Here is a 13,893-nt window from a genome sequence, read left to right as displayed (position 1 = left end):
AATGTTTTTTCGTATATAGGCAATGTGTCTCAGCGTTTACTACTTTTGCAAACAGAATGGTTAAGTTTCATCACAAAATCGCTCTTATTTTTTTCTTATCACCAGCCTATCCCAGTTAAACTGTTTTCTGCAATTAGAAAATTATCTTACTTTTAGTACAATTTATTTCAGCTCTGCTTATGCTGATTTCCTTATTATTAATGTTGCTGCGATTTGTTTAGTATAACATGTATTGTGATTTGGTTTTCTGCATCTCAGCTGCATGCATGAACGGTATGGTATTTTAATTTTTTTCATCTAATGACCTTCCAAAGCCATTACTTAACATACAACTTTTTACAACAAATTCGGCTCGTCATCATGTAATTTATTCTAACACATTGCTTGGAAAGGATTACAGTTATTGTGTGCTCGGTTAAGTCAGATACTATTCCTCATCTCCAGTTTGCCGTCCGTTTTTCCTTGCGCGTTTGTAGGTATTTGTTTTATTTATTTATCGTCAGTTTTCTCCCTGTAATGTACTTTATGAAGTCCAGGTGCGTTTGTCTTTCACATTAAGGCATCTTCAGTCGATTTCATATCGACTACTAACGTTTCACTTTTATAAGCGATACTCATCGATTAAATGACAGTCAACATCGTAATTCTCGCACAGCTATATTATTACTGTTTTTATTTCTCCGACCGAAATAAACGTTTCCTCTCATCTGGTCATAGGTTAGAGGTCACACTATCATTTCACTCATACAGCATCGAGACATTTTCACGTCACTAACTTTCTGTTTTGCAGTTTTCTTACAATTCATAGAATAATTGTTGTGGAACGCCACTAAAGGTCTCCCATTGACTGCAGCTCTTTCTTACGAGATCTGTGAGTGATATCAGTCTCAACTTCATATTCACTTAGTGTCTTAGAAAATTAAGAACGTTTCTTATCAGCCATTCAGAATGTTTTGATGCCACTAGCTTTGTCAGCACGTACGAATCAGCTGTTACAAACAGTATATCAGCTTTATATATAAAAGACGTTTAGAGTAAATTAAAGCGAATAATAGATTACGGTGCCAGTTGCTAATACACTTGTTAACACGTAGATACATAGTTATCGGAATACTTATTTATATAAATAAATCTGGAAGTACATTGCTTACTAGTTACTTGTATGTACATAATTACATACATTCACAGTGTACCATCATTTATGGCTAGTTGAAGCAAGTCTTACGTAAGTCTAATTGTATAAGCGTAACATCCAATTTTATAGACACACAGCTACAGTTCATGAGCATCACTCTCCATAAATTCTCGCTCTCTCAGCAAAGTTCCTAAAACTTCCTTCAAATTGTGTAAGGGAGTCAAATGAGCTGTTTTGTTAGATTTTTTTTTAAGAATTTAAGGTTCATGTTTTTATGGGTCGTGTGTGTGTGTGTGTGTGTGTGTGTGTGTGTGTGTGTGTGTGTGTGGTACAGTAAGTCTACCATTTGGCTATTTTTTGCATTGGGTATATGAGCATTATTTCTTAGACTAATTTTGTTTACGTTTCCTTTAGCATAAATTAGACATGTAAACGCTGGGGAATATCAACATGTTAAGTGTTCTGATCTAACTTCTGCAGGTCTCTCTGGGAGGCAGAGCTAGAATACATCTAATGGCTTTCGTCTGCCAGTCACGAATGTATTCTGACTCTGGTGCATTTTCCCACAACAGTATTCTGTATTGCAAGTGCGAGTGGAAGAGTGCATACTACGCCTTACTGACATTTAGTCTTTATTTATGTAACGAAAATACACCCAATTCTAGTTTGCTGGTTCAGTAATATTTTTGTGTCCATTCCAAAACTATCTTATCTATCAGAAGTCGGAGTAATTTCGCGTTCATAATTTTTTACATTAGTGGTGCCAACCTAACGAAGTACATAAGGCAAATATTGTATTGTTCATTTCTTTTCTCTCCCGACCGGATTTTAGAACGAATTGCGGAACTCATACTGGGTGAAAGGTTTCATGAACGGTATTTGGATGACTATTTTTGATTTAGAAGTTACTTCGGGTGGGGGTGGGGGAGGGGGGTCACGGAAAAGAAGACGAAAGGTGTTGTGTGACATTCTCCTGATCATACGTTTGAACAGTATTTTACTAATTTGTCTATTAGTAAAATATAATTTTTTTGTCATGTACACTTGATCAGTCAAGTGGGATTTTATTTTTGTTTCACTTTTTTCTGTGCGTTAATTTTCTTGCAAGGATAGGTGTCTTATGGGTTATTCTGACTTTTCTAGAGGTTGGCTTGTGATTATACTTTCTGGGATGCTCCTTGCGTGGGACATTGTTTCATACATTCAGGCCCCCTTGTGTTCCTTGTATCTGACATGTAACGTTCTAGGTCGACTTGTCTGCACAACGTACCTGCCATTACCCAAGTTCTATTGTAGTTAGTATAGATATGCTTTCATGTTTGAACTTGTGTATCTTGTCAGTTTTGGAATGTATTTTTTGATGGAATTATACACTGCATATGCTTCGTTTGTACCTTGTGTTTTGGTAATTTTGTGTGCGAGTTTGTGTTTCTAAAATATTGTGTACCATCTTGGTCTTCTCTTATATTTTCCAAATTGATCAGTGTTATGTTGTTCAGTGTGTGTGGGAGGGGGGTAATTGTTTTGTTTAATGTTTCTGTTATTTTTATTTTGTTGTTCAGTTTCGTGACTGTTACTATTCCAGACATTGTTGTAGGCTCTCCCCTTTATAATGTAGAGTACTTTTTAGTAATTTTCTTTGTTGACTGACCCTAGGATGAATCTATGGATCATGTGTCAAAGTGTTTCTTTGTTTGGGTAGTTGGAGGAGTGGTGCATGATTATCAGTTGCTGTGGGTTTATAGTAAATTTAGAATAAGCACCTGTTTTTTGAGTATTATATCTTGAAAGTTAATTTGACTATCATGTTATTTTTCAATTATAAATTTATCTTTTTGTACTTCCTAAATTGCAGCAAGTAGTTTTACAATTTCGGTCTGTATTTCGTGACTAACTTACCAAGAAGACCCCATTCCACGAAGTTTAGTAAATATTTTTTGTGAAGCATGTCAAGTAGACAATTTTCACAAAAATAGTTGCACAGTAGTACAACATATTGCACTGGTTCAGATATATGGATGACATCCTAAGCTTAAGAAATGAATCACAAACAAAAATTGAGAAGCCTCTTACTGACATTCAACAACGTACATAAGGAGAGAAAATTTGCAATTGAAACAGAACATAATGATCATAATTTTCTAGATACATAAAAAAACAAGAACATATTCGAAGTTTACTGTCAATCTACAATAACTAACATTGTCATTAACAAGTCATCGAACCATCCACAAAAACAAGCAGCACTTCCACATTTGTTCTATAGACTCGGCAAATAGTACCTCAACAAAGAAAACTACCAAACGGTACTAGACGTCAGAAAGCAGATAGCCACAAACAATGCCTGCAGTATTACAACGTCCACACAGTATGCACCATTATCCCAGCTGCAGCGCACACCCGTGGAAAAAGACAAGGTTTCGTTTGTGTGTCAGTTAATTTTCCACTTATGAATTTTAAAATGTTAGTGAAACTAAGATACGTAATAACAGTCGATTACCGCAATTATATGGCAATGAGAAGAAAGAATTTGAAAAGACAATTTAAAACTGCAAACCAGAGAGATTGTGCCGTGAGGAGATGCTGAGCTGCGAGAAGTGGGAGAGGAGTGTGCATCTCAGCACTGGAGGTTATTATTCAGGTAGATTATGAAAAACCGAACTGAAGATTGGATGAGAACTTGGCCGGGTTTTAAAGATATGGACAAATATCTACTCTTATATTACTTCTGAGAAAACGGAAATCCATTGCGAACTTATGCTGGAAAAGGTACATTGCCGTTACTTTCGTGCAAGACCTTTAAATGCAAGGGCCTCATTAACCTTCTACCGCTCAGTACTACCACTGAATGACCACATGTTTTCTTATCTGAGTGTTGTGGAGGTACCTCACGTCTTCCTCCACCTTCCCCCCCCCACCCCCCACCCCCACCACCCCCTCCCGTTACTACCATCTTCTAAGTGCGGCCACCAAAGCTCTTTCGTTGGTCTGACATGCTGCCAGGCCGATTCTTATAGGTGGGAGAATGTTTACTTTCTACCCCACAGGAACAGTATAGTTTTGCTTATGCTGCTCAACATGCCGTGCAAGGAAAGCACGCCAGTGGAGTATCAACTCCAGTGTTTGTGCGTGCAGATACACAGGAGTCCGAACTTCAAGAATACGCAGGGAGTTGACAGACATGAGTAATTGGGATGAGACTGTAGGGGAAATGCATCTCCACCTAATTTGTTTTTTTATCTTTTACTTCCTTCAGCTGATCGTCTGATATACTGTTGCTTTTGTTCATACTCGTTCGAATCCGCCTCAGTGTTTCTCTCAGAACCCATATGCGTCGTAATAGGATGCTTGTAGGCTGTGTGATGTCAACACTCTAGGTTCCGATATCCTGATTAACTACGTGAGTTCGTAATTTACAGACTGTACTTATTCGAAGTAAAGTGATGTTGTGGAGTCTTTACCGTTCTCCGTTTGATTCACAAGAGCTTTGATCTTGTCAGCTATCTCGTAATACAAATTTTCCCTTGCATGCAAAGTACCATGTTGTGTTTTTGTTTGTTGGCCTTTTCAATACTTGTTACTCCGTCATTTCGTTCCTGCGTCTATGTACTCTCTCCCGTTTCTTTGACTTACTGTGCCCGCCATCTCTTGCAAATGTAGCGTTCGTGTTCTTTCTTTGTGACTCTGAAATTTCCTTTATAATTGTGTATGTACAACATTTATTGCATTGTTCAGTATTCAGCGACATTCCTCTTTGCTGTGCTTCAGTACACGCTATAGAACCAAGGCTCGTTTTGTGTCTCTCAGTTGCGAGGTACAATTTGCATTGCCTCTACGAACTGTCAGCTTATTTACGCTTGATAAAGGTAGTTTATACGTCTATCCTCGCGAATGGAAATATTCTGTGTATTTTCAGTTCGTGCCACTTTGCAACCCTTATATCCTTTGGCACTGAATTGTTTTCATTTGGTAGTGTCTTGTAATTCCACACGCACTTCATTCCATATCGCAGTGTTTTTCAGTTTTGTTAGGTACTTCACGTACAGGAACGGTACTTGCAATTTAATAGAAGTCATCATTACAATAATTTTTATCTTTGTTGGGTGTTACACTGCATGGAGCTTGAATGAGCGTGTATAAATTTATGGTCGCTAGCTGCTTCCTGGTCCGTTATTCTCGACTTAATACAGCAAACTTACAGCCTTCTCCGTCCTCGTGAAATCGAACTTTTCCCTGTTTTCCTGTATCCGTCCTTCCTTTATGTATACGTGGTCTGTTATTTATGTGACTATTCTTGCTGCCCTTTCTCTTTCACTAAGCTTCTCCCGTGTTCTTAGCGAGAATTCTCTTCTTTCATCCATGCAGAATGTATTTAATTGTTTCTCCATTTCAGAATTATTTATTTGATATTTCAGAGCACATCCTTTTACTTTCCTTAAATACTTCATTTTAGCCGACTTCGTCCTTCTTTGGTCTTCATTAGTTACTGTGCAGGTCTCATTTCTGCATGTTAGCTACCATTAGTTTGAAGAAATCTGTCTGTGTCTTGGCTGATGTTCTAAGTATAGTGCCACTGCTTGTTAGACATGGTAGAAAGTGATATTTCTCTGAACTGTAAGCGAATTTCTTTTTCAAATGTTATTGAAGCTCGGCAAACTCATGCAGAAAATTCATTTATTTTGTAGAATGTGCAGTCTGTGAGGGTTGTTTTTGAATTTTTTGGACAAGTGCAGTGGCAGTACTGCGGTACACCGTTATTGGAGCCAAAAGAGAATGGCGCTGTGAATCTGCAGTTTAAGACTGAACTGCGCTGTTCTGTTTTTGTTCCTGGAGTGGCTTGCTGCTGTACTCTGGCGCTGGGATTCGCATGTGTACCTGCAAACAGAGGTTGAGATACTTTGTTAAGGTAGAATGTATCAGCGTAAGCCACAATGACAAGTCTCTTCCGACTCATCATTAAGTGAACTTCAACTACAGTGATGGGCAATTTCGTGCATTTTGTGTCAGAAAGGAAGAATAAAGGTTGTGTGCATTAAAGTGCACGTGTCAGTGTAGCGTTAAATACATTTTACTATTAGTGGAATTTACTCGATGCCTTACTGTTGTGATAGGTACATGTAACTGCTACTTTTGGTTGATAATGTTAAAATGATCTCGTTTTCCATTTGACAGGAAGCAATGGGCCCGCGACCAGACAAAACTTCCACTCGCAACACCTTCGACAGGAAGGCGTCGAAGGGGCAACGCACTGCGGAGGCCTCGGAAGGCGAAGAGCCAAGGAGGAAGGTCGCTCGGAGGGCGGACAGTCTGCCTCTGTCTACCGAGTCGCCGAGGGGGAGGTGGGGGCGGTAGTGGTGCGGCAGGACAGCAGCAGTGCCTACGACCCGCGGCGCCAAGAGGTGGAGGAGTACGTGCCGGAGGTCGTGCCCGCGTGGCGGCGCCCCGAGTTCCGCGCCTACTGGGCCGACGCCGACCAGAGCTGCGGGGAGGAGGAGCCGTGGGGGCATCTGGCCAGGGACTGCCACCGCGACGACTGCCCTTTCGTCGAGGTCTGCCTGCCCGACGACGACGATGACGAGTCCGTCGCGTCGCTCGTCAGCAGGTGGCGCAGGTGGCGCAGGTGGGGCCACCTGGCTAGTGAGTGTCCGGGCGGCGACTGCGGCTGCGTCCCCGTCTTGCTGCCAGACTAGGGCGCGGCCAGCGAGTCTGCTGCCGGGGCCCTCCTCCCAGAGGAAGGGTGGTGGCAGCTGGGAGCGGAGCCCACACTGGCTGCACCAGGGCGCCAGGTGAGGAGGCTCTCGCTGCACTTGGCTGTCTGCTGCTAGCATAGCACTGTGTCCGTTTCCACACGTACTGTTATTTTCCTGTGGTTGCAGTCATGATCTTTCATTTGATATACCCAATGTTTATATAATCACACGGTTTCACCAATCAATTTTTCTTCTGACTTTGTCCCACATCAACACAGGGTCGCCATTGTTATGAACACATTTGCGATGGTTAACTTTAACAGCCAAATGCCCTTCCTGTCGCCTACAACCGTCCATTTCTAATGGACAACATGAAAGAAAACTAATTTGGCTGAAATATGTTAATCCATTAACTTAGACGACATTTCTTTTGCCACTTGCATGGTATAAATTAGTGTGAGAACATCACAACTCCGAATAGTGATAGCAACTATCTAAGTTGTTGCTAAGTAGAGACGTTTCTTCGTGTTGTGCTTGTTCCTGATATTCTAACGACACGCCGTCCGCGAACCGCGACAGTGAAATTTTTGCAAGAGGTGGAGTCTCCTTACTGTGGTGCTGTTGAGAACGGCTCGGTAGTATAACGGTCGGTTTACATTTTAAGGAAAGGAACGTCGAAACACTCCAAATACAAATTTCAGCCGGTGGCGTTGACTCACGAAGGCCATCGACGAAATGGGAAGTCAAACGCCGGGTTTCTCAGGAATAAAGTTTTGACGTACTTAGAGGGTAGAGGGCGGGAGCGTGTCTGTGGCGTCGCCTGCGAACACGTCACCTGAGCCGATTCCCAGTGCGCTCACTCATTCTACATTAGATGTTTACGCCTCTGTGTTCTTAGTCTTTTGTTTGCTTAGTTTCCGTCACAGTAACAGATTATTTTGAAGGACTTTAGTATTTTTGCTACGGATGCTTTTCTGCGAAGGTGTAAAATTTGCTAAATACAAAACGATTTACAATACCTGGAGCAAGGCGCAGCCTACTCTATGGGTTAATAAAATTAACTTCCTGAAACATTTTTCTTAAAATTAAAAAGATTATAAAAACCTTCATACCTACACCGCATTTAAGTAGGAGAGTGAAGATGACTACCTAGTTTCAGTGTCTAGTAACAACCCTTTTCAGATCGTGCACATACCAAATGCCGATTGAATATCAACTTCGTGTACCAGTAGTAATCATAATGCTGTGGCATACGTTCGTCTAGAAAGCAGCTAGAATAAGAAAAACTTTGGAAGCACTAGTAACAACACCACTTAACCAAGCTGTACCTACATCATGCTCTCAAGAGGCCCACATCCAACAAACCATCTGTATCAGTAAAAATCGCAGCAATTATTAGCGTAATTATGTTTTGACTTCGAATGTACTTTAGTGAGGTCAGACCGGCAGTACATATCTGCATTTCATTTCGTCGCAGACGAGTTACATGATGAAATGGTGACCGTTTTCTATGTTATAAATTCTGCTGCTTTATCAACCAGCATGCTGCTGGGTCTCTTACAATTTTTGTGCCGTTAAATTCGAAGCTTTTTGCGCTAAATTTGTGTTTCATATAATTGCGAGTTAATGACTGATGTGATTTTTACCACTACAGCTGGTTTGTTCAACGGCTCAGACCTGTTGTTGCAGCTAGCTTCCAAATGTTTCTTATCCATGCTGCTTTCTACACGAATGCACGTGACACCCTGATGTCTATTAGGGTTGTATTCAGTTCGTGTCCACTAGGGAACACACTGTCTCATACCGAAAAGGAAAACGTTGATGCATTCCATAAACGGCGCATCCTAATCAACCAACAGCGCCTACTGTTTTTAATTATATTGAATAACGTGGATCGGAAGCTTCAGTTTTATAGGACAGGAGCTGCTGAATTTTCAGTGGAAGCATTTATCATCAAAATACGCAATTATCGAAAGCAGAAGCTCTGAGGCAGGGGGAAGGTGTAGGAACATCGAAGTAGACTGGGAAAGCCCACGCAACCTATCTCGTACGTCATTGATCTGAATATTGTAAACATGATCGGTAGTTGGCTGTGATGTGATTTTTATTTAATCGTGCGATCAGCTAATTTCGGCTACTTGTAATTGTTAAGCACCTGTAAAACGAACATGGAAAAGCACTACATTGTCTGCATACATCGTCATGTGTAAATACTGACGTGTTGTCAGAAGAGCCAACACCGTGTTGCTAGAGGAGGCCGAAATGCACGCGTTTAAGCTCACGCAGACTGGCGTGAGGTCTGGAACAGTTAAGGGAATTTATAGTAGCAAATAAAGTACGTAGTTGATGTAATACTTAACTTTAATCCATAATTGGTGTACATCGCTCTTGACGGTACATGTTTTACAATCTCAATATTAACTGGTAATGGCGCCTTGCTAGGTCGTAGCAAATGACGTAGCTGAAGGCTATGCTAACTATCGTCTCGGCAAATGAGAGCGTATTCGTCAGTGAACCTTTCCTAGCAAAGTCGGCTGTACAACTGGGGGCGAGTGCTAGGAAGCCTCTTTGGACCTGCCGTGTGGTGGCGCTCGGTCTGCAATCACTGACAGTGGCGACACGCGGGTCCGACGCATACTACCGGACCGCGGCCGATTTAAGGGCTACCACCTAGCAAGTGTGATGTCTGGCGGTGACACCACAAATACCATTTCACACACCTCACATTAAGGTGAAACATTACAGCACAAATTTATTAAAACCACATGATAATTAGCACCTGCTGTCAGGTACCATGTTGTTGTAAAAAATTTATGCACTAATGTTTTACCTAAACGTGATGTGTGTAAAATGTTATTCATACCTGGTGATGTAGGCAGACAATGCAGTCCATATCCATGATGGTTTTACAGCAGCTTGACAAAGCAGATACTCGAAATTAGCTACTCGCATGATTAAACAAAAATCACATTACAGTCTACTACAGACGATGTTTATCTAAAGTCTGGAGGCTGTGGAGCCCCACAAATACAAAATTTGATCCGAATATGACTGCTACTCACAACGGAAACTACCTAGCCATCTTAGTTACGTGAATCTTGTCTAGGCGTTAAAGGATTTTTACATTTTGTTTTATTTTAATTAACTACGCAAAGTACGCTTCCTCCATTCTTGATAATGTTAGGCATTACTTTTTCGTTACATGATCTCTTGTTAACAGTGAAAAAATCAGTCCCATTTTAGGATAAAGATGGAGTTGCTTCGGACGTTATTTGGCATTCGCTGAAAAAAGGATTCCCGAGAGGTTAAGCAAAAATGTTGTTTGTACTGACTTGTGAACGTTGTTAAATCAATTTCGATGTATATATTATCTCTCTAAAAAATATCGATATTTTAAAATGTTTGCACGGTGTTTTTGCAATTGTTTCACTTTTCAGCTGTTCGTATGGTAGACTTCTAAAGAATACAATTAACCAGTTTTTCTACTTTGGCACAAGTAAACTTTGTCATGGGTTGTCCCCTAATTCTGATAATATAGTCGGACTTTTTTTGTATCATGGATGATGCTGCTTTACCTCGCTATCACCATTAAGCACTGTGATACGCGAAGTGGCGTCGTCTTGTTGCACCGCTATTAGACGGTTACATCGCGTTCCGTTGACGCCCACCTTCAATCGGCTTTTAATAGTCGCAAAGACTCCTGGACGACCTTGTGTTGCGTGGTCTACTAGTTGCCCTAGGTCATCTAATAGAGCTTGAACTTCACGGATATATTTGAATATATGAACTGACAATTACTTGTCTCGGACGTGTCAAAGCGAATATCTACTTGTGAAAATTAATTTTTCCTATAATAAGGGCCGTTTGGTGTCAGCGCTTTGTCCTCGCGGTGATACCTGTCCATTAGCAGTATGTCGCTGGCCCCATTAACGTTCACTTCACCTAATTTAACACACGCTTGAGATGCTAACCAGAGTAATTCATAGTGTGTTGCATCAAGCCTGTGACATTTTCGCTAAAAAGCAGTGAAATTGCAATTGACGCGTTGGTTGTACTTCTCTAGAGCTGGGTTGACCCGCGTTTTCTTGCGTTCACCTTCGGTTGCACGTATTTTCCCGCAGCCAGTACTAACATCAGATTTATGTCCACATTATTGGTGCTCAAAGCTACGTGCTGTCTCCATTTTCACGTGAGAATTGATGAACGGATTTTTCACCAATACGTTCGCGCTCATGTTTTGCGTGGGCTCTCCAAGTCCACTTCGTTATTCCCACACCTTCCCCCTGCCTCAGAGCTTCTGCTTTCGATAACTGCGTATTTTGATGATAAATGCTTCAACTGAAAATTTAGCACCTCCTGTCCTTTACAACTGCAGCCTCCGATCCACGTAATTAAGTATAATTAAAAACAGTAGACGCTAATGGATCATTAGGATGCGCCGTTTATGGAATGCGTCAAACTTTTCCTTTTCTGTATGAGACTGTTGCCTAGCGGACATAACTGCGTCTAATAACGAACTGTAACAAAATTACTCATACGCCTCCTTTCTACGTTACAGGTGCCTGGCATTTTTCCTCTAGACGAAGACTCCCCGGAGCTGACGTGACAAGATCTCCACTTTTGATATCAGTTCACACGTTTTTATTACGCACTTTATTATATTTTATTATACATTTCATTATATTTTAGTATATATTGTTTCATTTTTATTAATGTAAATAAAATTTTTTTGTTAATAACTGTGTCTTATTTGTAATTACACATTTTCACCTCCGATCGTTATGTCTCTACACCGTAAAATGAAGTTAATCTGTCTGACCTAATAACGTGCACAAGAATCCGGTTTCCGAGTAGTGGGAGACTCCATTACAAATTTATATGGACCGCATATTTTATTTCTACATAACGTAGAATAATTTCAACACCTATGTCTTTTTAAGTTGTGTTAGTGACCTGTCATACAAACAAGATCGGTTTTAAAGGTAGTTAAGATACATTATGAACTAATTAATGAATATACACTTCGCCAAGTTCAGTCATTTACAAATGCATCAGACGTGCTGCATATGATTATAACTCAAACCTGGAAAATGAAGGATCGACTAGGGTTCCCCATAATATTGTGTATGATAGTAGATTTAGTAATCGTGGTATGCACATCGACATTCTCGGATGTTGTCTTATTTCACGTACTATGACAGTTTGTCAGTCTACAACACAGTTCCCGAGCCAAAAGAAACGATCTTGTTATAATTACTATTTTTCCTGTACCATTTCAGTGCCTACACATTATTTTCAGTCGACAAAAGAGGACATTCCCAAATCACATATAAGCCTATCTTTCATACAGTAAGCAGCTAATCTTTTTTATTATTGACGATGTAATACTTTGTACCGTATTCCTGCTGTTGGCTGACTGTTTTCCACCTACTAAGTCACGGTTTCATGCTACGGCTGCAAGAAGACTTAATTACCACACATTTCCGACACATTACTCTCAGCACAGTGTGATTCACATGTATCTTAGAATACTTAGTTGTTAATTTGATACCAGTACCCATGTGGTTACAGCGATGAAAGGAACATTTCCCATCCGTTCTAAGGGAATCTCCTGGACGAAACGGAATTTGTCCAGTAGTGAAAATTTTTATAATCGTAGACGTCTAGTACACTAAACTTTGTACAATAATTAAAAGAGGTGAAGGTAACTAAAACCAAAGTCGTTCCGTTAACAGACATTCTTCATCAGTAAGATTAACCACCGTTACTCGAGAGTACTGGTGTAATTAAAGATAACACCCAGAAACAGAAATAAATTCAGTAAGTGTACACTCAATTTGCATCAGTAACATACTAGGGAATATCGCTAGGTGTTGAAATACATATTCCATTAGTGTGACAATGGCACTAAATAAAAATGAGGCTATATTAACACATTTCAGGCGTAAAAATTAAGAATCTGTTGTCTTCAACCTAGATAATTTGACATCGTTGATATTTATTTTGAAAGCAAGTTTTTAAGCTACATTAAGAGATCTTCAATCAGTTGTGTATGTCGTGAACCATTAAGAACCTGCTCACATGATCCACTATAATACGTGCTATCTTGATGTCATTGCACTTTATGTGTTGCTATATTGTGTAAGGAATGTGACATAAGCGTGCCTATGTAGAATGTTCGCTCACGTACAGGAAGATTATTCAACACGGGAAGTGTCACTGATACAATGAAGTTTCTTTTCTGTCGAAATTAAACTATAACTATCTGGATAATAGTGAAATATTGTGACATAGTCCTTAAAGGTACGTAATTGCTTAATATTGTACAGAAGGCGACAATGAGCGGGACAAAGAATAGAACTTAATCCTACTTTCGGAGTGAGACGTCTGACAAAAAGTTACATCACACTACAATACTCGAGAATTTCTGTAGGGCGTCTTTGGCTTTAAAATGTGTGCTAACCACTATTTTCGTTTTTAAATTGAGATTCTGACTTAGACAGCCAATGATATCATTGTGAAGGAGTAGCTGCTCATGGATAACACCCTTCAGAGCATTAACAAATACCACTTGGAAGAACAAAAAAAAGTTTCCCAAATACATGATGTACTTCAACTTTCTTTCACTTTTTACAATACCGGAAAAGCGGCAGAGTGCTGTCCCATTTAGATGTTTCATTCTATACACGTTACGCGTATCCGATACATGGATGACTTGTGCAGTATGGATGGGACAGGATTTCATGATTTTTTTGATTTCATGTTTCTTAGGAAAGTAACGTCTTACATACCACTTTGGTTACGTATTTTTTATTTGAATACGTAACAGGTAAGACCAGAATATGTAAACCAAACGATGTCAGTTCAAGACCGTCACAAACTCTCAGAGATAGTAGTTGTATCCTTTTGGTTGAAAAAATCTGTTTTGGAAATAACTTGTAAAGGAACGTTAAGGAATAATGCGCACTCAGCTACACCTCTCGTCTCATGTTTGCGCGTGATTCCTGTCAGAACATACGTGGAGCTGGATGCTGCGATATGCCGAAGGGGCGTATTACCTGCTGCTGG

The sequence above is a fragment of the Schistocerca serialis genome, chromosome 1 (genome assembly GCF_023864345.2).
Source record: "Schistocerca serialis cubense isolate TAMUIC-IGC-003099 chromosome 1, iqSchSeri2.2, whole genome shotgun sequence".
Taxonomy (NCBI): domain Eukaryota; kingdom Metazoa; phylum Arthropoda; class Insecta; order Orthoptera; family Acrididae; genus Schistocerca; species Schistocerca serialis.
The sequence above is the reverse complement of the archived record's forward strand: the minus strand, read 5'-3'. Positions refer to the sequence as shown.